At 40.7% G+C, this 26,176-nt stretch overlaps 1 protein-coding gene across 8 annotated transcripts in view; it reads left to right on the top strand.

The window, feature by feature from the left end:
* The window catches only part of mid2 (midline 2), an 87,503-nt gene that overhangs the window by 13,750 nt on the left and 47,577 nt on the right, over positions 1-26,176 (top strand). For 4 of the 8 annotated variants that reach the window (XM_035531946.2, XM_081699437.1, XM_081699433.1 and 1 more), the window contains exon 1: positions 19,205-19,491. The exons of 3 other annotated variants lie outside the window; for them this stretch is intronic. The gene's annotated coding sequence lies outside the window, so the exon portion shown is untranslated. Of the gene's footprint in view, positions 1-19,204; positions 19,492-26,176 lie in introns of those variants that run through there. One more of the 8 variants, XM_035531945.2, reaches the window with a different exon arrangement.

Genomic DNA, 26,176 nt, shown 5'->3' with positions numbered 1-26,176 from the left:
CAGAAGGGGTCAGGCAAGGTGAGGGTTCTTTTTTGCTTTGTTTTGTATAGTAATAGTGTTTATCTTTTCTAGCGTTCTTGACAAAGAATAAATGCATTAATAATGTACCACTCTGTGTGGCATATTCCAGTCAGACTAGCCTTTTATCTTACTTGAATATATTCCCACAATACAATATGAAACTACAGGAACCTTTTCCTGAACAATGATGTTACGGCAATTGTCCTTACAAATGCTAATAGAAAATACAGGTTGGTGCAGGGAAAATGATTAAAAATTCACTCATATGTATGGCTTTGAAATGTCAAAGCACAGCTTTTACAAAGACAACATGTGGCATTATTCCTCATAATTAGGATTGTTAGTCAAACTGTTCTGCTGAAGGATAGATTTAGCAATACTTAACAATTCAGTGATTTTTCATTTCTGAATATTTCAGCAGCTAAGCTAAGCTAAGCTTTAACTTTTAAGGTGCAATAAGTAGTCTGTACTTTGTTGAAATCTTATTATACAGAGTTAAATTAGCTGTGTGTGCAACAAGTCTTTCAGAGAGATGGAGGTCATTATAATTGTAATAATAAAATTATAATAATAATATAAAATAACTGTAAAAGGTAATTATAAGTGAACTCAAGCAAGGGGGGAACCTCATTAGGTTTTATACTCAAGTGTGTGTGTGTGTGTGTGTGGGGGGGGGGGTTCCAGAGTTATAGTGCAGCATTTTGAACAACAGCTAGCCAGCTCTTCAAATACAATTATCCAGATGTAATGTCCACCTCATGTGAGCAGCTGACATGATGATAACCCTTGATGATTGTTATGGCTCTGAAGTATATTTTTATCTTTTCAGGTTTAAATTTTTTTTCTTTTTCAAAAGTTTTTTTTCATGTACAATGCCACCTGTTTTCACCTTTACTTATGGGCACTGCAAGGCCTTGTTCAGAGCACGACGGTGTGCTCTTCTCTGCAAAAATGAGAATACAGAGACCACTTAATCTTATGACATGCCAGAGTCACATTTTTCCCTCCAATCTTGTAAACAGCTCAGTCCAGAAATGACATGGAGTCTGTGCACAGTGAACATCTATTTAAGCTTATCTCTCCTAGTGAATCTTATTGGCAAAAATTGTATTAAGTTTGTAACAGGAAATATATTATTAGTTTCTCTAGCCTTCCCTGGTGAACCTATAGTTTCTTAATGGGGCTACAGAGTAGGCACCCTACATATAATAATAATAATAATAATAATAATAATAATAATAATAATATATTGTATTTATATAGTGCTTTTCAAGGACTCAAAAACACTTAGAATAGTCAGTACATACTTATCACTATGAATACACCTGATTATGTGATCATAAAAAAGAAAAAAAAATTATAATATCTGGCTATAGAGAAGACCTTTATGCAGATGTCCTCTGAATCGCCCAACCAAGTAAGGTTCCCAGACCATCATATCATAAAGCTGAGTCATGCAGGGATCACCTTTGAAGACCATTTAATTCACATTGTCTACAATACTCTTGCAAAGCTTGGTCTTGGCATAATAATGCCATATATAAAACTTTAAAACTGTAAAACTCTAAGGGCTCCTTGGGCAGGGTATAAATACATACTTGCTTTCTTTCACAGGCAGATGTGTAGAGCATATGCAGAGCATGAGGCATGTCCCTCACCATGTGCCGATGAGGTCATAGCAAGAGACGTGCACTGGACTTGGAGACATTCAGAGACCAATTCATGGATTTGCAGATCCATGAACTGTTTTGTAGTTTTGAGTAATGTCTCCACAATGAATGAGCTTGCAGAATATCTAAATGTATTGCTATTTTATTATCTTTATATAAAGGACATTAAAAAACAATTAGTGTAGGGAACAGTATATGACTAACAGTTTAGTCATGGTAATGGCATTATTGTCACTAACCTAAATATGTGAAAAGCATTGTTGCATATTTAATATTTGCTATCTGTCATGGGACGCTCCCCCCACCACCAGTCACGTGGTACGGCCTGGCGCGTGCAGGGGGGTTCACGTTTGTTTGTGGCCACACCCTCGTGAGGGCACGCACCTGTATGGGGTTAACTGTTAGTGTTTGTTAGTCTATTTAAACCCCTGTCAGTGCGTCCCTCACTGTTGGTCATTGTTTGTTTGTCAGTCAAAGCTTATGTTAGTATCCATGTTTGTCTAGATTGTGTTCATGTTACAATCATTGTTGTTAGGATTAAGTGTGTTTTATGTTCTCTGTTAATGTCATGTGTGAGTGCCACCATTGTCTGTTGTGTCTGTTGTGTTTTTAAATGTTTCACAATGTCGAGGGAATCTGTGAGTCCTGCTCCACGCCCTGCGGCACTCGGGCTTACGTTACACTATCATGAATGCAAGACCAGAATTAAAATGGTACCAAATGTAAAATTTTGAAATAAATCATTTGTTTGACTTACTAAATCACTCTGCACTCACATATGTAATTTTGACTGAATCATAAATATGAAAGCAAAATTTTCTGCCAAGTTGGTTCTGAAGATTATTGGAGGCAGCATTTAATTTATTTACCGCTGGAATATCCTGACATTTAATTTTCATGCCGCGTAAGAGCAATAGAGGAGCCCAGTCTACAGGATGGTGCTGGAGGAAGGGCCAGCGATAAAATCAAAGCGGTCACTTTAATCACATATAGCAGGTATTCATCAACCTTGGCATCTCCTACTAGCAATTTATCATGCCTTTGCATCTCCTGCAAGCAAGCCAGCATCAGTGGCATTCTAAATTCATTACTTTACACTTAGCATTTATCAGAGTGTGACTGCAGTTAGGCTGGAGTGCTGCTCTTCGGTTAATACAACAGCAGCCGCTCGTTTGCAGTAAGCTGAATTTGCATGGCAAATGCAGCAGAGAATGCCATTCCCTTAGGGAGAGACGCTAATGCAGTCTGGCATCTTTTGAGAACTTTCTCAGAAGGTCAAATGGACTGTCATGAAATGGAGTGTCATCAGCAAATTTGCCACCATTGACTTAATACTGACTACTTCTTATGACAAATTTCAGTAGTACGCTGTCATGTTGGCCATAGTAATAGTGGTAGTTTTCACTGACACATGGTATATAAAGTAAATGCCGTTTGCTGTTTTTCAGTTTGCTGTATTGCTGTACACAGGCCTATTGAGTTAGGGAGAATGACTCAACTTGTTCTTTTCTCTCCATAAAGCTCCTGGAATGTGGCTGCACTTGTCTGAGAAAGTAGCTCTGTGGGAAGAAAAGCGAGAAGTCTGAGGGCCAGACATGCTAATCGAACAGGACCATGGCCCAATGCCCTCCTCTCTCTCTTCTCTCTGTTTTTTTTTATGCTGTAGGTCAGCATTCAATCACAGAACCAAAAGGGCAGTAAAAAAGCTCATTATCCTCAAGAAATTAACTGAATGAACTACCAGTTTATGAATTCTGGACATTTTACTCTGACCATTTTCCTGAATTCAAGTGCTTCTTGCGGTCTGGATGTCGAAGCTGCTAACAGTATTACTTACTATTTTGCCTTGTGTCACTGCTTCCCAGCAGGGCTGACCCTTCACTTCACCACACCTGCCTCTATTCATAGCTTTCTGTGTCCATTAAAATGTAAAGAGCTGTCCAGTGTGAGCGTAAGCCGTTATTCAGATTAGATGCCTGACAACAAACATTGCTTTTACTTTCTGTGATGGCTAGGGAAGGGAAACGAGAAAAAGGGGGCAAATTAAGATGGCCATAAAGACTAAATAGTAACGAAAGGGTAACCACTATCATGGCGACTATTATTAATGCTACGTTTTAAACTACTATTTCTTCTGGAGGATGCTACTGCTGCCATTTAGAAGAATCTAATACATCAAATAATGAAGGGGTTTATTGCCATAAATCCTTTGTTGAGCCAGCACCTTGTTTTGACATTTTTATAGTTGTTTTATTGTCATTTCATTCAGACCCAAATGCCTGCTTAGAGACATTTGATACTCAAACCAACCATCCATTATTTTTTGAAGTGATGTTTGAGCTTCTCTTAGGGTGCCCTGTAAGTGATGTGTTTGATACTGACAGTGTCTTTGTAAGGATTTGCCTTAAAACCTCTGCAGTATTGCTTGAACTTTAGATTTAAGGCATTTTTAGTTATTTTGCGCCTTGGGCAATGTGCATTTGAAAACCACATCCACTATGCTGAATGGTAGTTAATTCAACTTTGTCGCAATATCCAGAGACTGAAGTTCATCTTCATAATTACCTCACTATGTAACAAATTGTCTTGCATTCCAGCAGGGCTGAAGGGTCCTAATTTATGTGATAAATTTGCCTGTCTCTGCCCTCCAAGCATGTTTCAGTCGGTAATTTGTTTGTTTGACCATGTAGATGCAGTTACTGCAACAAGAGCCAATGTTTTTTAAAAAATGCCCTTACTGTGTTTGCTCTGCAGTGAAGCGGTGTCATTTTTCTTGCAGTGGCGAGGGAGATGAGGCGTCAGGGAGCTAGTTTTCAGACGGCTCTGTCTGGATGGAGTCATTACGGGGCTCAGGCTAACTACCTGCCTTATCTGTCTTCATATTTCCTCAGCCCGAGGGGAAGTAAGCGGAGATGCAAACAGATAACAGTCTCATTGTGTGTTTATGATAGCAGGGTGTCATCACATTGGTGGCATTCTCCTGGTTTACTAGTCTGAGACAGCTGTTCAGTCTCTCCCTCCAGCCCTCCCTTAGAGGTCCTCTATGCTGTTCCCTGTAGTTTTGGGCTCGTGAGTCAATTCGAGCACTTCCCATCTGCAGAAGGCCTACCACCCGCCTGTTGGGCAGTCAAGACACGCTCCCAAAGAAGTCCACAGCAATAAAAGTCCAATTGAAAGCTTGGTGAAAACAAAACCTAGCGAAGCTGCCCTCCAACCTTAAGGGATAAACAAAGCCTGGACCATCCTACATGCTGGGAGGACCAACCCCGTCCCCACCGTGTCTTATCCTACTGTCCCTCATTGCATAAGCATTACCTCTAGAGCTCTGGCCCACATAGGTGAACAGGTCGACTAGGAGGAGAACATAAATCCTGGAGAACATTATGCACTTTAGCCCAAATAGACTGCCTTCATTACCAAATGCCATTTAACAGTCTAGTGGAGATGAATAAACATGAAGGTGAGATGTTTCTATTCAGCAGCGGCTCAGAAATGAAAATGTCCTTCCTATCAGCTTGAAACAATATACTTTTTGTCCAGCTCTCTCAATATCAAGTCCTCTCTGCAATTCATCTCAGCATCAAAGTAGAAAATAAAGAGGTGGTTATCAAAGTGCAATAATATGGCTGTTAAGTGTTTCAAAGCCCCTTCAAAACAGGTGTTTACTTTGTGAATAATACATTTTCTGTTTTATGTTCTTTTTCTCAAAGCTTTCATTTAGGACATGCTCTGTCGGCAATGCACATTGGCAGTGGCAACTCACTATTGGTCGTCGCACCATGCTTTTCTCATTACGTGTCAAAAAACCTTGTAGAAGCACCTAATCCTGGAGATTGCTGTATAGTCATAAAATAATGTACATGTAAGCGTTTTGTTGTCTTTACTGTGCACTTGATGTAAAAGGGGGAAATGATCTCAGCTTTTCTTTGGTGAAAAGCTTTTGTGACATTCTACTGTCAGTGTTGGCTCTTTCCTACTTTGCTGCTTGGTTATTGAGATGGCTGTAGGTTGTGCGATTAAAGCTGTTTAACAGTCCACAGTGTTCCGTTTCTTCCGCTACAGAGTGCAAAAACGTAGCTGCAAAGGAACAGTATATTGTATGTGATTATATGTGAAAACACAGCTGTGTACATCATTTGACTTTAACATGGAAAGAGCCTGAGGATGATTTGCTAACTGGTTTTAAGAGAATGCACAGGTCTAATGCTTTTCTGCAGATAATTAATGACAATCTCACATGTTATCTTCTTGTGTATCTCATTTTACCTTGCTTGAGTTTCATGACCTTGAAATATTTGCAAAATATACCCATAGTAAATGTTTTGCAGTATATTAAAAAGGCGCTAAGGCATATTTAACATGGACGTTTGTTTATTTTCTCTCTACGGGCACAGTAAACCCTGTGAAGGTTAAATGGACATTTTATATATTAAATCCCCCATTTTCTACAAGCTCTGAGCTGTGAGGGGTGATGAGGCTGACCAGACCCATCTGTTTGTTCGGTCTTGGGGGATAATATGGCTGCTGCTGCTAGAGGGGCATTACACTAACTGTTCATTAGACATGCTGAGTGGCAAGGAATCAGGTGGCGATGCTGGATGGTTCTCTGCAGAATGCAGGAAACCCAGCTGATTGCTGGCCGCCTCCTCTCTAAATAGCTGTCTGGGGCTCAGTGTGGCCTCACAGCTAGTCTTGCTCTTTCCCTGCTCACGCTCATTCTCTTATTCTCTTTCCATGTCTCTCTTTCCTTTTCTCTCTCTCTCATTCTCACTTTATCTCCTTCTCTGATTTCTTGGCAATCTATTTCTATCTCTCTATTTCTCTTTCTACACCTCTGTCCCACTCTGTCAGTAATACATAGACTGAGGTTCATTGCTTCTCCTTCACTCATTCACTCACTGCAGTATATTTTAATTTGAGAGCAAAGGCATAGATCATTCTCTGTTCACCATCTCTTCACACACACAACAGGCCAACTGCCACCCCCCCCCCCCTCACCCCCACACACACACCCCTGCATGTATCCTCCCCTCAACAAGATTCTGACCTTTTGTTTTAGCTTTGTGCAGGTTCAGCCATGCCCTAGCAGGGCTTGTAGCTGAGCTCTGGAGTTTGGCAGTTTCGTAGACCTCCCATCGAGTCTGAGATAGCACATGCACTTTTAGGCTGTTATGACAAGGCTTTTTTGCCTGCATAATCCTAGCCCTCTGACAGAAACGTAGTACACTCAGCTCAACTCCCTGCCCTAGATAATGCAGTCAGCTAATACTCTGTATGTGTCTGTGTGTGTTGGGGGGGGGGGGGAGTTGGGGGTTGCATGACTGCATCTCTGCAACCTTACTTAATTATATCACAGCTCTGACATGTTCAAGCTGTTATTTTGGCCAGGAGCTCTGTGGGTCTCTAGCTGCACATCCACAAGAGACACTTGAGAAACATGGCTGCCACATGACACAAACTCATAATCCTGTGAAATAAAAATGCAAATGAAACCCCAGGAGAGAAGAAACATTTCCCACCTTTGTTGAAGTAAGCATGAGGACATGCTGCTGGCTTTGATGCTTGGAGAGAGAGTGCTGTCCCCAGCTGGTAGTTTGTTTATATCTGTGTGTCCCATTTTTCCTGGTCTGGTTATTGAATATAAATGCGTTGCCCTGCTACCATTGCCCATGGTATGAACCGTAGTGGGTTTTCAAAGTCTCTTTATTTCCAGACCAAATCATGTGATATGATGTTTTATCATGTAATGTTCCCATTATATTCTTAGGCGAACGTAGGTCAGATGCCTCAGGTGTTTATTTGATAATCTGTGTTACTCTCATCACTTCTCATTAGCATTTAAGAGAGGCTGAAAGCAGCATCTTCCATAGCACATCCTATGTTGCCTCAGAAAGAAATGATGCCCTCCACACAGCAAACTGCAGTTAAGCAACTGTGATTTACAGTTGCATTAAGGATTCTTGGCTGATAAATCCCGATAAATAAAAGCTGATAAATCCCACACGGCTAGCTCCCCTCTTGCCATTGCAAGCATCGTGCTCTGAGGGCACCCACCAAGCCTGGCTAATGAGCCTGCACACCAGTGCTGCTTTTCTCTCCTAGATGCTCCACAACTAGTATAGCCTACCCACAGCTCCCACCAGCAGATCGAAATGAGCAAGATGACAAGGTGGGAGCAACTTTGACAGTGGCAGTGGTGCCCATGCTGTGGATGGGAGTGGGAGCTGTGGCTCATTGGCAAGGGCAGCTGCAAGGCACTTTTTCAGGGTTACCGTGCCAACTCCACAGCTGTGCTACTTTCTTGTCAGGACACATATGAGAACTCACTCAGGCCTCCTCACAAGAGGACATGGGAAAGTGGCTTTCTCCCACACTGCTGCTTGTTTTTTTTTTCTCACACTGTTGCTTGTCTGCTGCTTAAAGAAACAGTTTAGTTTGCTCTCCCAAGCATAGGTCGATAGCCATGTCAACAAGTTGAAATTTGTGCAAGGTCATTTCAGTGCACCAGAGCCTGTCGTGAGCTCTGATTGGCAGATGCATAGTTTACAGACTGCTGTGTAAAATAAGCAGGGCTGTTAAGCAGGGTGAAGAATTGGATTCTGAATTGGAAATGGAAATGGGTTCTGTTTTCATATTACTGAGGTTGTGAATGCAGTAACCAGATGCCATATGCCAATTTAAGCAGAGCAAACATCATGCTGTATAGTCATGGGAAAATCTGCCAAACTAGCAGCATATGACTACAAATGACACCTTGAACTGGAGTTTTTTGATCCACACAAATCAATTATGTTTGTGTCCAATGAAACACATTTTAAATTAAGTGTTTAAATAAAACACATTTAAGTAAATGTGTGTGTTTATTACTTTCCACACAAACATCTTGATAAAAATACGATTCATTGGATATTTGCACCAATGACTCTGATGCCCCAAAGCCATTTCTCCATTATGATCTGAAACTTTACATTCACATAAAAGCAGCACTCGGTCCCTCGACATATTTGGCAGAGGCCTATGAACAAAAACTGTGACGGATGCCCCTCCCCTTCCTCCCCACTGCAGGTATGAGCAGAGCTCTTCCTCTTTGTCTGTGATGTGCGCCGTTAGACCACGGCAGGCAGCTCGGCCCGAGGTAGATAAAAGCTATCAGGAGCAAGAGCACCTTCAAAGGGCATGTGCCTGTACTCCACTGCAAGAAGCAGTGCCTGGGAGAGGAAGCGCCAAAATCCCCCGACTTCTCCAAAAGGAAGCTCCAGGAGGAGAACACCACCTTCGATCAAAGCACTCGGGCTGAGAGGCTTGTAAGACCCAGGGTGGGTGCAGTCCAGTGCTGCTCATGCTTTTGTCATTTGTCTGTGCAGGAAGCTGGAGGGTAGAGGAGAAAAGAAAGCTGACTAAATTGATTTGGATGAGTTTTGGATGAATTTCTGGAACTTTGGACATCAAGTGCTATTATCTTGTCATATCTGCATACTTCAGTAGACTTCTAACTTTAGGGCATAATAGTTTCACATTCAGAACAACAGCTGATGTCAGAAATATGAAAGCATCCAGTAAGTTCAAGCTCTAACCTTTCTTCTGAATGTATCAAAGTGATTCAATAACATTCATGCTGTGCATTATTCAAGTACTGGGTCCAATGCTAAAATTTCCATTAGAAGAAAAAATATCGACACAAAACCATATTTGAAATTCTTTCCAGTGGTGTATCCAAAAATGCCTCCATTTCTGGAAGTATGTTTTCTGCTTGACATTAATGCAGTCCCCTTACTTCCTCTTATTGAAGCACTGCCACATGAATTGTATACTTACTGCCCAAAAGATATAATATAACTCGCTGCTGCAATTTCAGGTTGTTGTTAGTGGCCACTTGACTGCTCTCAGCGGTTGTTGTATTGGATCTCATGTCAGCACTGGGTGATTATTATCATTAATTCAAGAGCTCTTTGTGGGTGTGCCTCGCTGGCCAGACACTAGGTTCCAGTCCCTGCTGCATCCACCACTCTTATGTCACATCTGAAAGAGCAACATGAACATATGAAAAGGCTGTGTGGAATTTGGATTCGATTTGCCATGAAACATAAGCCACAGCTAGCTGGCACATGCATTTAGAGGTACTGGAGTGACATCCATCTCTCTGGAGATGAGCCATCCCTGGTTGCTAGGCATGAAGTGGTGCTTGCTCTGATATGAATATGGGGATGGAGTACACTGTTGTGATGTGGCATTTTCACTGACGTTAAGGTTCATCACTGCTCACTCCGGCACAAGAGATTCTGCTGGTTCACATGCACCATATGTAGGTGAGCTACAATTTCCATGGTCCAAAGATGTTTTCAGACAAGGGAATCCATACATGCAGTTAGAGCAAGGGTTTAGGTACAGGGGTCCCACAGGATATTAATTTATCTCAACATGTTGCATGTCCATGCTTCTACTGTCTAACCTTGCATGCTGGTCATGAGTTGTTTTCGACCTCCTGGCTCCAGCCCTGTTTTCTGTGGAATTATGTTGAGAAGTATGCTGTGTATAGGGGCACTTGTTTTTTTCCTTGTTTCGTTGCTTAGCTTAATTCATGTTTCAGCTCCGTTTGCCCATTCAGTAAAATAGGGCAGTGTCATCTTTTTTTCAGAATCTCTTCCTTCAGAATGGATTTTGGCCTTCAGTTTTCTTTGATAACATAAACATCATTAAGGACACTAATAACGCCGTATCACGGGAAAAAAAAGGGTTATTTTCATGCTGTTCTGCTACCAGGTTCCAACAGCCAGGCCTGTATACAAGTGCAAACGGAGGGTTTTTTTTGTGGTGGGGGAGGTTATGGCAGAAATACAGGACCTCTCTGCTAGCAGTGGCTGCTGTCCAAAGTGCCCAGTCTAGTTCCTTTCAGTCACACAGTGTCCACCCATGCTAATTTTTTTTTTATATAAAAGACATCATCTGGCTCATAAGCACAGGAAGCATCACAACTCCAGTGTGACATTAACTTTTTGTTCTTACAACAGCTGTCCCAATTTGAATTGGATTATTTAGTGAAAGAATGTGGTTGTTGATATATTTAAAGCTGGTAAGATTTAGTAAGGAGAGGCCGGAACCCATGCATTATGATCACTGTTAGTTTGGCATTGCATAGTGTGTCTGGGTGTGAGGAATTCAAGCAGTTTTTTTTATTGTTTGCTTACTTGATTTTGAAATGGCAGTTTTTGTTTCTTTTTTTTGCTTTTTTTCTGAGTGACTTCATATGTCCATTGTACTGCTTAGCTCCATATGAACCACATGTTTTAATGGTGCTCCCCATAGGAAGCCACTGTGTTTTGTTTATTAAATTATACTTGAAAAGAGCTTTGTTGTGAGGGGACCAGATCTTTCAAATAAGTAGCAGTAGTGATCCATAGCTGTTCCTATGCAAGAATTGTGTTGGATCTACTCTTTAATCTTCCCCTGATTCATTAAAGCTGATTATGCCCAGTGGCCTACATTAATTCCTTTACTTGCAGACAATGGAGCAGGAGCGGCATCACTGAGTCACTGATCACTACTGACTGTAATTATATTTTGCTTCCTACCAATTATTGCTCTTGTGCGGTTTATTATTTCATCATTACGCCAGTCATTAAATAAGTCTTATGTATGTGTAATGAAGTGTAGTGCTTCTTGTGGCTCTGTTGGAAAAGCTGCTAGTATGACAAGCCCCAGCATGCACCTTCCTGTGCTACCAGACTGTTTGGTGTGACAGAGCCTGACAGAGTCAAACAGTCATGCCTCGCCCTGCCCAAAACCAGCACCCTCTGGCTGGCATTACACAAGGGCAGAACAGCAAGCACTGAGTAAGCTCCCAAACAGCCCCGACTGCTAACTGCTGCAGTACTGCTGTTACACTAGGGCCTGACGCAGACAATAATTTTCTGTATGATACTGTTTTTAAAAATAGGCATACAAATGTCAGACAAGCATTGTTACTGGTGACAGAGGGGCCATAAGCCTTGTTTAAATTATATGGTAGTATCAGTGAAGAATCAGGAAATGCCATCTTCTGTTCTTCAAATAAAATGCGCTTTTATTTTAACAGAATAACCAATAAATAAAGAAGGACTAACCTGGTGTGGATACGGGGGAAAGCTAACCAAAAGGGAGGACACACAAAGAGAGTAACAAATTTCTAAACAACAACTTAGCAAGAAAGGAACGTGACTCTCAGAATAGAACACATGCAGACAAAATCAACACCACATTGAACATTTACATTTTTGAACTAATAAAGACTAGCAGAGAGGTGCACAACATCTTGGGAATTTTCTCCTCTCCACCCACTCATAGGCCCAAAGCCCTAGTCTGTGTCTGACACCACAATATTAATTTTGTGGATTATTACCATTGTCTGTATGTTTATGTGAATCTACATGGTGTATGGTCAGCACATTGCCTTTCTCTAACACTTTAGATTAGATAAAGGCAGTGTAAATTGGGATTGTTCCCTATTTTATTATAATACCCATTTCTCGCCTCCCTGAAAAATCAAACGCTTCCAACTCTGTAACAAAGAGAATTGATAAACACACCAGTCATTTTGTTGTCCTCTCATGTTAGGTCAAGAAATGGTAGATTACCAAGGCCTCCTTAATATGCATGCACACACGCGCTCGCACACACACACACACACACACACACACACAAAAAAAAGTACACTGGCTGAAAGTCCCCTAAGGCTGATTCTGTGGTGCATGACAGTTATGTAACTGGAGGGAATTGAGAGAGGCCCGCAGTGTGCTCTGTGCCGTAATGAGTGCCGATTACCAGCCTTGTAAATAAACATGAATTAATACGGATGTACCTCATATGAAACCACATTTGTTCTCAGAGTGCAATGAAAAATCGGTTTGCTGTATGTACTGTCATAGAGCTTCTTTATGTAATTTTATAAAGCATCATTGATTCTGACTTCTTAATAAACTGACCATTAGTGCTACTCATTTGATTGCATTTTCACTGCATTAAAATGAGAATTACATTTGATTGCATTAAAAGCACTTAGTAGCAGGATCTCATCTGTGAACATAAACATGTTTGTATCAACCCAGCAAGACTTAAAACCCTGCCAGTTTTGCTTGGAGTCATAGGAAAATGCCACTGCTTGGTATTTTTTGTTTGTTTGTTTGTTTGTTTTGGGGTTTTTTGTTGTTGTTGTGTTTTTTGTTTTGTTTTGTTTTTTTCTAAAGCCATTTTGTTCGTGTGTCACATGACCCTTCTCAATTGTTTAGCGACTGTGGGTATTTTCTGTTTAGCTGCATAGACATGCAGACAGAGATTTGTTCTGATAATCCCTGCATTCCACTTTTTAACATCATGTAGCTAATATTCATTTGCCGTGTACTCATATTCATGTTAGCACTTATCACGTGTGTGTTTATCACTGATCTTCTCCCAATCCTGAGAGAGAAAAAGGTAACATGATTAGTCTGGAGCATGTGTTGTAGTCTCTGATTTATATCTACCCTCAGCATTCTTCCATCTGTAAAGATTTCTTACAAGCTGTGTACTACGCATGCACACAGTTGTAGCTCATAGTCTGTGTGCAGTTATAATGTGACTGTCTGGTTAGTAATGTGAATGGTGTTGAACTGCGATTAAATTCTCTCTCAGCTACACCACATGGAAGTTGCCCCTCGTGTGTTTGTCTTGGAAAAAAAGTTCCTCTTTTTACTTTTCTTTTCACTCTCCATTCACATTCACCCCCTAGCCTAAATGCAGGATTAAAATGCTCTTGGGACATATGGCTCATTTATGAATAACCAGGCTTAGACTATAATGATCCAACTACACTGATATGCTACGCCTAATTTATTAACATGTGAGCTTCCTCTGCTTGTGAGGTTTGCTGTATAAATAGCTACTGCACATATGTGTCTGCCTAAGCCCTTGGAGTTTCACTGCTAATCACCCATCTTTTAACTCAAGAGAATTAATCAGAACTGCTTCATCTGCATTCACTCCCTCTGGATCTGCACTGGGCCTTTTACTGGCATCATGGCAAGAAGCTTGTGGGTTTCCTAAAGTACTGTGCCTGATTCCCTATGAACAAAATGTGTAACCTTATCCGAAGTGACAGAGGCCCCACTACTATTTGTTGCTTTAATGCACTTTCAGTGTACTGCAATGACATACATTATCAGTTATCCTTCTCACACTAATAGAGGGGGATTTGTAAAACAAGATGGCATCAGGTACAATCAATAACAGTTTTAAGACTCAGTTACACAAGCATTTGCTATTAACACCTTTAAAAACACTTTTGAGAAAATATTTGAATATTAATGTAAATTCAGTCACATATAGACCCGTTTCAGCAAGAAGACTACAGAATAACCTAGGAGTGGGCAGGAGGTTTTAACAACCTCTGAGCTCACCTCAAGAAATCCAGTATGTGCAGTCCAGCAGTCAGGCCTTTATATTTTTAACTAACGCCATCACAATTTAATTTCAGCGGACAGCTGCAGGGGCTGTGAGGCACATGTAATCATTCACATGGGCTTTTCAATGGCCACCAAGCCCCAAACATCTGCCCAACACCCACCAGCTGTTGGCTGCTCTTAGCTGGACATGTTCCTCCAATAGGAGTGCTCGTGGTCTTGTCCCTTCTGACCACTCACAACGTTCTCCTGGCCCATGCCCACATGCTTCCCATAGCCATTCAACCTGTACACAGCAAGGTGGAGTAGCAACCCCTGCCTTCGCATGCAGAAAGAAAGCCTTTGTTCTCTTGCATGTTGTTAAGGTTTGTAAAGTAATTTTTATAAACCTGTGAAGAATGTTTTGTGAACATAGCAGAGACCCAAAGAGACTTCAGTTTGTCACACAGTGTTAATGACCTTGGGTATTTTTAAGCACTGACCTCGATTTCTTAATGATTTTATTTAGTAGTCATTATTTGCTTGACTCGTTAGCCTCGCTTCGGTCTATTTGTGTTGTTGGGTAAATTGCTTTTAAAATAAAAGCAATGGTGCTATTAACTGTTTTAATTAAGGCTCCCTGCTCATCAGTGTCAGATTTGGGTCCCTCTGTGAAGGCCGATGCAGTGCACTGAATGAATTACCTAATATGAGCACAGTACAGATCATTACATGCTCTCTGCTCACCAGGATGAGTAATTCATTATCCATCTCGCCAACAGAGGTACGATCAGAAATTCAATTAGATGATGCTTACTGGAATGCTTTAGTTTCTATTTCCTAGGCCACTGTGTAGGACACAACAGGGTTTTGTGATACTGGTAATATTGTTACTGTGAATAACATGCTCGGTGCATATATTTTTGCATTCTTTTCAATGTGCATTTCTGGATCTATCAATTGAGTTAATGATGCTGATAGCTACAGCTATGAAAAGTCACCCTAGAAAATTTGTTTTAAATCTAGTATTAAAAATATATATATATATATATATATATATATATATATATATATATATACCCACATGCTATCAAACAGTTGACAAATATTTTATTTATATATATATATATATATATATATATATATATATATATATATATATATATATATATATATATATAAAATATTTGCCAACTGTTTGATAAACCCAGTGACGTGCTGTGAGCAGAAAAAATTAAATCAGTGCTCCCTCACTCAAGATGATTCATTGTTTAAAGCTGAATTTGTGGCTAGCACCACAGTTAAATGCAGAGCTATTGATCCTGTTTTGAAATGAGAGCAGACACTATTGCAGGGAGTGGGGGTGATAAATCCCTGGCCATGGCCTACGTTCTCTATTTGAAGGTGAGTGGAGATTTGTGGAGCAGACAGAACCCTGCAGTCCATCTTTCTTCAGCTCCTCATCTGTGTCCATTAGCTCTTCTCTAATCCTATGGGGGAAAAAAAGATGAGCCGAGTTCTATGTTCTGCTAAGGCTATCTGAGTAGAGTCATCTGGATTCTGATCCAGCTGTGTTCTCAGTTCACATGTGTCCTCCATGTCAAACTGTCTGGTATCACGTGTATTTATGGAGTCGTTTGCACTAATGCCCATAAGTGGAAAGCCAATGCAACACACAGGCTTTGTGCTTCAGCCACGCCCATGTGCGATGAAGCAGGCTCCCATCTACAGCATGCCTCCAAAAAGTGGACTCATCACCCCAACTCAGCAGAGTGATGCACCTATCTCTAAGATCCTTGCATTGATGTGTTGTTGCTGATTGGGTATGTAAGCACTGTAGGCACCACACTTCCTCAGTCCCGCTCCAAGAAGGAACGTTACATCTCCATTGCTTACAGCTGACAGGAAGTTTTACCTTCAATCGGTTACTCAATCATTTGTGCCTCAGACTCTCAATCAGAGACACAAATTATGTTAGCCATCGAAAAAATGAAACACACTAAAATACTGTACATTCTTCACATTCCTAGGGCACACAGGATGGGCCTATCTACAGTTATGTGCAAAATAATAGCAGTCTAACATCACTAATGTATTTAATTACTGATTTTGGCAGAAAAGATAATACAACATGCGGGGGAAAAATTCATGACTAGGTGTAGCTGAGTAATGGGCAACCAACAGAATCAACAGTCATGACATGCACACTGCTAATTAGGTGTAATTGACTCATTTAATGAAAGGGGCATATTCAAATTAATAGAAGTGTGGAGTTCAATTAGTGAGGTCATTCATTCTATGAAGAAACAGGTGTCAATTATGGCCCTTATTTAAAGAAGGAGGGCAGCAAATGTTGTACCTGCTGGTTTTAGCCCTTGCTCAGTGAGTAAAATGGGTTGTTCCAGACGTTATACCGAAGGAGAAAGAACTTTGATCAAGAAGTTAATTGGAGAGAGGAAAACATACAAAGAAGTGCAGAAAATAATTGGCTGCTCAGCTAAAATGATCTCAAATGTTTTAAAATGGCAAACAAAACCCAAAACACGTTGTAGGAATGCTACCATCCGCGATGATCATTAAATAACAAGTATGGCAAAGAAGCATCCAATGATCAGCTCCAGGGAAATCAAAGAAGATCTTCAGTTACCTGTGACTACTGCAACAATCAGAAGACGCCTACGTGAAGCCAAACTATTTGCAAGAAATCTTCGTAAAGTACCATTGCTGAAAAAAATGTGTGTTGAAAAGGTTAGTTTGCCAAAGAACACATTGACTGGCCTAAGGAAAAGTGGCGCAACATTCTATGGACAGATGAGAGCAAGATTGTTCTTATTGGGTCTAAAGGCCACAGACAGTTTGTGAGACAACCCATAAACACTGAATTCAAGCCACAGTACACTGTAGAGACTGTAAAACATGGAGGCGCAAGCATAATGGCTTGGGGGTGTTTCTCATACTTTGGAGTCGGACCCATTTATCGCATTCCAGGCACTATGGACCAGTTTGAATATTTCAGAATACTGGAAGAGGTCATGTTGCCTTATGCTGAATAAGAAATGCCCTTGAAATGGGTGTTTCAGCAGGACAATGACCCCAAACACACCAGCAAGCTGGCAACATCCTGGTTCCGTACCAACGAAATTGATGTTATAAAGTGACCAGCCCAATCCCCAGACCTCAATCCGATTGAGAATTTGTGGAGTGACATCAAAAATGCTGTTTTTGATGCAAAACCCAAGAATGCAGAAGAACTGTGGAATGTAGTCCAGTCAGTTTGGGCTGGAATATCTGTTCACATGTGTCAGATGTTAGTTGACTCCATGCCACACAGTTGTACAGCAGTTATCAGAAATAATACAACTAAATATTAGTTCAGCGATCAACAGAAAAGTTCAATCTGTAAACAACATTCATCTTATACTTCAAATATTCGAGTTTGTAAATGAAAATGAAGACAGTGCTATTTTTTGAACAACCCATTATTCTTTTTTTTTCTTCACTTTCAGTTTAAAAATTGATATTCCGTTAATGTTTTCATTTGGAATTGAATGTGCAGTGCTCCCAGTGCCTTTGTGTATATGGAAATAAATGCTATTATGAGGGTTGAGCTTTTTTCAGTTGTTTTAAACATATTTTGCACATAACTATGTGCATCGGTGAATTCCTCACAAAGCAAGAAAGCAACAGCTTGTGTAGCCTCAGACATTAATGTCCAGCTCAAAACAAACACATCAATTTCATATTTCAAATACATATTCTTGTGCCAAACTAATGATCTTTCAGCTCTAAAGGCCCTGCAATGTGGCTCTGAGCAATTGTGTCACCAATTGATTGTCACTGGCTATCATGTCTGTCGTGTGATGTAAGTGAATGTGTCACATCCACTCCATGGAAAGTGGGTCTGGCAGGTTGGACAACTTTCCTTCCAGTGATGGGTGTGGCACATGAAACGGATCTTTAAATTACACATCTATAAGACTATACACATTAAGTACAGTACAGCTGGTTCAACCACTTGGTGCCTCCTATTCTCATATAAGTCAGCCCTAAAGGATCTGCATCTGATGGGAAGGGCAAACTTCCTTCTCACTATATACTGACATCTGAAGAAATACAATTTGACTTTGATAAATGTCCCTGCCAGAGGGGTCAGTTGTAAATCTGAGAGGGTGAAGGCCCTTGAGCTCAGAACAGTGGTGTTAGACTGGTTGTGAATATGTACAATGGCAGTCTTTGGAGTGCTGTACAGCTTCCTTTTATAAGCACTAATGCCCTGTGTATTAAAACAGCATTAGTTGCAGTGAAAGCTGTGTTGTAACTTCAACGTGTGTAAGATTAAGCAACATATTTTGCTCTTAAGCCACAGAGATCGAGTCCCTTTTTTGCTTTAAACACACATGCACACACACATACACACACAATGCAATTATCCCAAGCAGAACCTGTTTCTGAAAAAGCTTCTCAGCAGGAGGCTATTTGGGAACATAAAGGTATTTAACAACATATAACGTGCTATTCTTAACTGTATTTCAGCCTTCAGCTTGGTATGGGAACGGAAGTAGGAAACTGATTTTAAATCCAAACAATAGTTTGATGATATGAGAGCGACAACATTAGCTAGTGTGGCTATAGCTAAATATTGTTGATCTAGCTATTTAACAGCTGCTAGGAAGAAGGAGTAACAAGACATCAAGTGACATAACATGTAGAAAAATGGCTTAATTTAGTAGTAGTGTATTTATCATTATTTCTTTTTTTATTTTATTTCTTTTTTTTGCTACATTGACTTTGTGTAGATGCTTTTTTTAAACCTCGCATTTGTCTTTTAGATATAGTGATCTGTAATGACGCTAGTGTACAAATTGTTTAATTGTCGTTAGGAATTGGATTAATGTGAAAAATAAACTAAACCTAGGTCGAATAACAAATGGGCATAGCAGGGGTACTCATTTCCAGTCACCGCTATAAATTCCGCTTCTGTCTTCCCAAATATTATGGCTCCTACCGAGCTCTGCCGTGGTCAGTAATGATCCTATCACCTCGCTGATCTCGTTATTTATAGTGATAGGAAGGCAGCTATAGTTGGTTATGTCCCTTTTCATCTCTAGCGTCATGGGCAGGCTGTAGCAATCTATCTGCGCATAGGTGTTGCTCGCCCCAGCTTTTCGCATTGTACGGGGAGGAGGAGCCGGTTTCCTGTGATTGTCTGGCTCCACTCTTGCTCGCTCGCGTCTCCAAAGTTGCATTACTGAGTCTTGGTGCTCGCTGAGGATCGTGCTTCCTGAGAGCTGACTACAGCTGACAAGCTCCCCGCTGGCTCGTACTCAGTCCTGTTATTTGATATTCCTTCATTTGGTTTGTTGGCTTCTTTCAAGATGACCGAGGAAAAGAATGTTCGACGTATAAAGCTGGTATGTGAGTCTCTGCCTTTCTTGAAATGAATTGCTCGGTTCTCACTAGTTCGGGATTTAATTTGAAGCATTCATGTCATTTTGTTGATGGCTGTTTAACGTCCTCTTTCATGGGCCGTCGTTATTGCTGGGTAAACATACTGTAACATAATAAGCAGTATGATATTATTAGGCGCGATTTGAAAGCTTCTAACTTTTAGGTGTCGACTGTTAGAAACTAGCTCTAATACAACAATTCTGTTAATGTCAGTTTATTTTATCTCAAAGAAATGAAGCTCTATTTAACTATTTTGACGCAATTGATAAAACGTCTAGCCTCTCGAAACTCGCGAGGGGAAAACAACGATAATACGAAATCATTTCACTGTTTTCAAACGGTGTCTGTGATGAGTGAACGTTTTATTTCTGGGTGTCAGTCAGTTGCTTTTGATGTTGTATATAAACGCTGTTGTTTTACGTTAGCATTACAGAAGACGGCGTAACACGCGAGTCGAGCATTACGTCTAAACAGAGCCATTTTTTATTACAATATTTTCTTTGTCATTCCGCCGTAAGCCCCGTGCTTATGACCATGCTGTGTTAGTCACCGTAGCATTTGTTTCAGACTCGTTTTAGAAAAGGAAAACGCATGACATAGCTAAAAAGGAATGCTCCTACGTTTTAGCCAGTTGGTGTCCTAAGACTAATAAAGGTCTGCTGATGTTCTGGTTAAATCTTATACTGAAGTTGTGTGCCTACAATAAAAGTTTGATATTTTGAACTCAGCATAAGCTCTGGACACTTTTCTCCCAGCCAGTATTTCCGGCCTTCAGAAGCTAACAAAGACATCTGCGTGTAGCAACCCAAGTCTTAATTTCAGATATCACCTGATCCAATTTGGTCATGCTTTGCGTTTTGCCACGATCTGTCAAATTTTGACTTTGCTGAAGTTATTTTCCCTGTGGTGTTTAATGTTTATCTCACAATTATTGACACTGTGATTTAGAGAATCTTATTTACCATTCTGTCTATTAAGAGACAGAATAAAGGTAATCCTTTTATAAGAAGCTAGTATTTGTTTTTTGGTAATTTTGGTTACTTTAGTCGCACATCGAGAATCCACCCAATCAGTACTACACTGAAGGTTACAAAAATGACATTTAGCTTATGTCATTTTCAGAGGAGCATAACTCAGATTGATCTGACATGATTTTTGTTCAAATCCATAAGGCTAGTTTGCTAACATAAGCAACAGCTGTTATCCTATTAATATTTATGACTGAAACACTGGAAGGCTGTTTACAGAGTCACAAATATAGTGGGCCTGCAGTTTTCCCTGCTGTGGCAGTCTGCTTCAGTCACTGCTTGTCTTCAGTCCAGCTGTGCAGTCACTCCTGATTATATGTTGCTACCTAAGTTTACTTAAGTGTTTTGCACTTAGTTTTATAATCCTTCCATGCATCCCTTATAATGAGAAGGACTCTGTTTAGGCAACATTCAAGAGACCCTCCCTTTTCACTCTTTTTGTTAGTTACTAGATGGCAAGTTCTCTCTGCCGTCTGATACTTAAGCAAAAACTGTTGCTGTGTTCCAGAAAATTGGATGATTAGGCCCAGCAGTCCAGACGTCTGCATCGTATTGGCCTGTTCTGCTTTATGGCTGTGTCTGCCATAGTTGTCTCTGTAACATGGGCAGAGGCATAGCGGTGCAATGTGAGCAAAGGGAATCTGATCATTTTGTTTCTGTAATGGCCATTTGCTCTTGGAGGGGTGGGGGGAATTTGAGAGCAGCCAGAAGGAGAGAATGTTGTTTTAATTGATTAATTTGGGTGGTTGAGTGTGTGTATTGGAACAGAGCTCAAGTGTAGCAAAGTGCATCCTGTGACCCAGTATGTAGCATTTGCATTATTTACAGAAGCTGTAGCCATTGTTGCTATAAATGTGGACATTTAATAAAACGTGCTGTGCTTGAGGCCATTCTTGTCCAAAATTACAAGTGCCAAATTAGAAATTTTAGGACAGGGTTACTTGCACTAAAATATGAACAATAAGGTCTATGATATCGTATTCATTATGATCAATTACTCATTTTAATATACTATATTTTTAATTAGAAGATCTTGCATTGCAGGCTGCCTAAAACCAATTACAAAAGAACTGGAGTTTTAATGTCATGCTATCCATCACCCCAGAAAGGTGTGATAATTTGCTTAGAAACCAGCACTGTAAGATGTCCAGTTCGTCTACATCATGTGTCAGATTTGTAGACCGGCATAATACACAATGGGTTAGTCACAATAAAGGTCTCATGATGTCTGACAGCTTTTCAGATAGCTGGGATAAATAAGCTATACTTTCATTGAATGTAGCTTGTGTTTGTAGATTGCAAACTCCTGTTTGGTGTTCTTTAGTGTTATTGCGCTATTTCTTGCAGCCAGAAACAAAAGTGATTTCAGTATGGTCAATATAGTTATATGCATCCAGGTAGAACTTGTGAATGTGAACAGCACATTTAGCTCAGATAGTAATAGACATGGCATTGATTAAAACTGCCCCATGCTAGCAAAATCAGTTATTAAAGAGGTTTGGACATTGACAATTTACGGTCACAGTATCCTTAATGAAGCTATAACGAATTGGTTAGCTTCTTCGGCTCATGGGCATGTTCATTCAAATGCTCCAAATCAATAAGGCAACCTCCTGTTTATCTAATTGATTATTTACAAATCCCTGATAATGAGTTTTATAGTGATAGCTGACAGGTCATTTTAGCACAATGTGTGTATTACAATTACTTTCAGTTGTTGTAATACAGATTAATCTTTAGACATGAGGATTGCTGGGATCATATGCCTCTCTGTCAGAATGTGTTAGCCAGTCCCAGTCTGTGGGTTAAACAGTGGGGAAGTGTCATGCATTATGAATGGGCTTCCTTTCTACAAGCTGATAATTAATTTCAGGAACACAAACACAATAGAGCTCAGCAATAGGTCTTGCTGAGCCCAGTTCACATGCTCTGCCTGTTTGTCACCATGCTTGTCCAGTGGGCCTCTAGTGGTGCTGTAAGAACTCCAGTTTTGGTGCAATCCTGGGACAGAGGCTCACTGCTGGTTTTTGACATGTTTATTGTTGTAGCAGGCCTCAGCTAATGAAGTTGAGTTCAACCATAAGTGGTGATGATGGTGTGCTGTCATTTCTATCCATACCATGGCACTCATGATCAGGAAGATAACCAAGCAGCATAATGTTTCCCTGTTTTCACACCCACGTTTTCACACCATTTTCCATCCTGGGTCTCCCATATTGGGTCTTTCTCCAGTAGAGAATACATGTCATATCACTTAGCATTTCCTGGAAAAAAAAAAAAAGAGAGGCTTAATTGGATTTTCTGCGAGTGTTGATATGGGTGCTATCGCTTCCAGTGATGGAGTGGGCATAACAGCATCTCCATAACCAATGCCAGACAAAGGATTCAGTGGCAGAGATGAGCCAAATTTTGTTGACTAATGCTGGTATTTGTTAGTGCTTGTCCAGGTTGAGGGCAAAGAGGTGGTAAGTAAGGTGTGATGAGGCTCAGAGGCAGTTCACTACTGACTCTAGACACCATAAGAACACTTAGACTTGGCTGGGACCTCTCTAGCCCTGGTTGCCCACTGCACACACCACCCCGACAAGAAAACAACCCTGGTCTGCTTCAAAGCCTTTTATCTAATGGAGACACAAATTACTGATTGTCTCCGAGGGCCTCACAGGAAACTTTACGTTCAGGCCTGCAGATGTGCTCAATACAGCATCTGTTCCTACATTGTGGAGTACTTCAAAAAGGCTCAAAACAGTGCTTTCACACACAAGCTCAAATTCAGCTACAGTCTATGCATCCAAGAGCTCTTGTTCAGCATATGTAATAACCCAAAGACCCAGTTTATTTATCACCCATCCAGCCAACACTGCAGCTGCTGTTGGCTCCAAAATGACTGAAGGTGGTGTAGGGGAGAGTATGTGTTTAATTGGCTGTGCTGCTGTAGAGGTGGATGCTGACGAGAGGTCAGAAGTTTCCAGCAGCAGGTCAGGGAGGCTCCTGCTGTGGCAGTTAAGAGTCAGTTGTTTGAGGGTGTGGGTGTTCTCACCTGGCATTGGGTCCATCAGCACCGTCATCCACCCTGATTCATGGGCCTCTCTCCTGTGGGACTGATGAAAAGCACAGGATTGCAGGCACCACTGATTGTGATGCACTGGGGAACACGCACGTCTAGAAATGGCATGCAATATCTAGGTTTTATTATTCTTTCTATGGAGCATTAGTGTATTAATGTAATGATCTTAACAGAGAATAGCATATATGTAGACATTTCTGTTGAATTTCCCAACTCTTGAGAAAACATCTAGGATTCTGCAACATGACGACAAATCTTTTGTCAAACTTTTATAACCTATGATTCCTAAATGCTCAGGAGTCTCTGGCATGCACAATGGAGCCATCTGTTATTCTACAGTTTAACTTGTGCATTCTCTTCTCATGACTCACTTATGATAATCACGCCAATCGCAGCAGACCAAGCAGCAGCACGTTTTTAAATAAACACGCGTGGCTGACCCTGCTGTACCTGCGTTGCATTTGTTTTTGAAGCTCCCTGTAGAGGAATGTCAGATCCAGCAACAGCCTATTAGATTCCTGCTGGGCCCTGTGTGCAAATCTCTGTGCAGGGGCAGAGGGAGCTGGTAGAGGGAGGAGGAGGGTGAGGAGAAGGGTGAAGGGCTGCTTCACTGAAGTGCACCCTACGCTTGGCTAACACTCGCTGCCTCTGCCTTTCTTGTTGGCCGAGTGGAGCGAGTGTGCACCCACTCACTCCGGTAGCTCAGACCTAGCTGGATTAACTCACAACTGAAAATCTCACTCTCCATGCTGCATAATCCATGCAACTGGAGCAAGTGGTATGTATTTATCTATAGTTTATAGTGTTAAAAACTCTTTGTGATCCAGCTGTTGGTGTAAAACAAGATCAGCCCATTTAGTCTCGATTAAGCATGAGAGCACTCATTAAGCATGAGAGGGAGTTGCAAATATTTATTTCTCTATTTGCTCATTTGATGTGATTTTTGGAGAAGCATTGAGATGGATGTGGAGTAGCAGCTGAACCAGTCTGCCTTGGACAACTTGATGATAACCCTCCCCAATCAGTGCTCCTAGAGGAGCATTTCATCTTAAGCAGTGACACCTGAGCATGTTCCTCTAGTTGCTTAACACAGACAAATGTAAGCTCATCTCTCTTTCACACACACACACACACATGCACACCCTAACACTTGCTTCACTTTTCAAGATCCATTACATACAGTTGTATTTGAGTGACACAAACCATGTGATGTCAAGTTTTGAATGCAAATAGAATGGAGTGGGGGCAATATGAGTGTGAACAAATTAAATATTCTCCTATAAAAGTCTCCATATTGTATTATTTATCAAAAGAAATTATAAATTACTTTGTTTTTTGAGTATGTATGTAATTTAAGGAGAATTGTAGTGTTCTGGTTGATCCCATTGTGATTATTTTAGTGGACTAATAATATTACATTAATTCTAGCCCTGTTTAATCAGTACTGCACTTTCCCATATAATTGGCCCATTACAGGATTTCCAACTGCCTACAGTATGTATGTAGAGAGGCATAGAAAAGCTTGTAGTCTCTGAAACCTTTGTACTACAGATATAAACTTTGGTGAAAAACAGAATAAGTATCAAAGGCCTGCTCCATATACAAATGGAATGGCATAAATGGAACAATATGAGCTTGACATTTCAGTGTACACATTCAGCAAAGCAATCAGAGGCTTCCAAAAACAACAATGCATTTTCCCCACCCTCACCCCCAAAGGAAATTCCAAACATTACAGCCTCATATAAATAGAAACCTTTCTGCAGCCCAATGCAGGATGGGAACTATGTCTGAAGAGGTCTTTGGAAACCTGCCAACCCACCCCACCCCCTTCTCATTCTGTGCTTTTCTTTTTCACCCACTGACCCTTTTTTACATGGGTACAGAGGCTTCTAACACCTCACTAATATTTATTAATAAGCCTTGCTTTGGTGAGAGTGTTTATGATGAAGCTTCAGTGATGAGCCCTTTTCAATCACCCCATAAAGTAGCAGACCTTCCTAGATTATTCTGCAATACCCCTGCAGTCATAAAGTGGTGCGCGCAAAGCACTTGTGTGAATGTGTAGTCCCACTGGTCAAGTCAACCCTCGTGTTCTTGGAGGTGATATGAGCTACAAGATAGGCCATTAGTGGCAGGATCTGAATTTGGATACCCTTTTAAATACTGAATACTGCTTGTTTTCCCATGCCAGGAATTGGGGGGGGGGTTACGTTCAAGCTTGCTATTTTAAGAGAGGCTGGAAGAAATGTCTACCATCATTGTGACAACTCTTTGCACCATGCTAGACTTGATTGGCTGTGATCCAGTATGTAAAAGATTATCTGCATCAGTTTGGCAGCACCTCTGACAAAGGCCTCTGTGAAAGGTCTTTTAGACACGGGAGAGAAAGTAGAAATGTAGGACTTTTTAGTCATGGAACTCTTCTTGTATTTTTTTGGAAGAAAGGAATTTATTGAATGAACAATGCAAAGAAAAGCATATTACACTATAGACATAAGACACAATGAACGTAATACTTGTATAAAGTGGTTTCTGTAGAGCATTGTCATT

Source organism: Electrophorus electricus, chromosome 16 (assembly GCF_041902795.1).
Source record: "Electrophorus electricus isolate QZ-2024a chromosome 16, ASM4190279v1, whole genome shotgun sequence".
Taxonomy (NCBI): domain Eukaryota; kingdom Metazoa; phylum Chordata; class Actinopteri; order Gymnotiformes; family Gymnotidae; genus Electrophorus; species Electrophorus electricus.
The sequence above is the reverse complement of the archived record's forward strand: the minus strand, read 5'-3'. Positions and strand labels throughout refer to the sequence as shown.